This window comes from Oryctolagus cuniculus, chromosome 4 (genome assembly GCF_964237555.1).
Source record: "Oryctolagus cuniculus chromosome 4, mOryCun1.1, whole genome shotgun sequence".
Taxonomy (NCBI): domain Eukaryota; kingdom Metazoa; phylum Chordata; class Mammalia; order Lagomorpha; family Leporidae; genus Oryctolagus; species Oryctolagus cuniculus.
Window position 1 is genome coordinate 10,782,217 of NC_091435.1, and position 1,083 is coordinate 10,783,299.

Here is a 1,083-nt window from a genome sequence, read left to right on the forward strand (position 1 = left end):
TCTGGGGATCCCTTCGTCCTCCGAGGGCTGGAGATAATGGAGTGAATGAAAGCTGGTTCCCACCTACTCCTCTAAAACCAGTCTCATTTTGAATCCTGCCCGAGAACTTGGGGCTTGCTCTCTATCTTGCCGTGGCATCATGAAGGTTGTGTCTCATTGCCACCTGCAGGGACTTGTCCCTTCTGTGTCCACAGGAGGGTGCCTTGCTAGGTGCCACTGTTTCAGGCCCGGCAAAGTTCTGGGCTCCTTTCTCAGCCCCACATGCCAGGGCCCACAGCTTGGGATGCCTCCTTCACATTTCCAAACCAAAACCAACATCAAGGCAAAACCTGGGACAGAAAGAGTCAGAGACCAGGGCGTTGGCTTTCTTCTACCTCGGTTACTCCAGGCCTTAGACAGCAACAGGAAGCAGAAAACCCATAACCTGTCCCCCAAAATCAATCCAGGTCATGTGACCCCCTTGGGTCATATGGATCTCTGGGTAACATCCAGGCAGGGTCTGTAAGCTGTCTCCAAAGCCACTATCCCCCCCCCCCCCACCCAGCTCTGTGTCTGGGCTTGACTGGCAGTCTCAGGTAGTAACCTGAGACTCAGTAACCAACTGAGTTGTCACCTTCCTCACCTGTCATGAGCCTCAGTGACAGCATTTGCCAACCATCTCCGTTACCACCAGGCTTCCTCCTCCTCTCGCGAGGTTGGGGACACTCGTCCTTTAACCCTAGGGCCCGGGAAGAGCCCTCATCAACGGATGTTCTGGTACATTTTCTGCTTTCTGAGCGTGACCGTGTGCGGGCGATGGAGGAGTTCAGCTCTGAGTCCGGCTGGGAGCAGTGGCTGACTTGGCTGGCAGCTCATTTGTAACAGACGCTCTCCAGTCCCTGGACCAAGGCTGGAATAAATGCAGCTACCCATCTGAGCTGAGTCTTGACAAGACCCTGTTTCCAGACTCTTCCATGCCCAAAGCAGCTATACCTACCACAAAATAGAGGAGTTGTCCTCGAAAACCATAGTGCCGTCAGAGAAACCTTGGCCAGCTAGGCAGCTTCGGCAACTGTGATAGAAACACACTGCTCTCAGAATCTC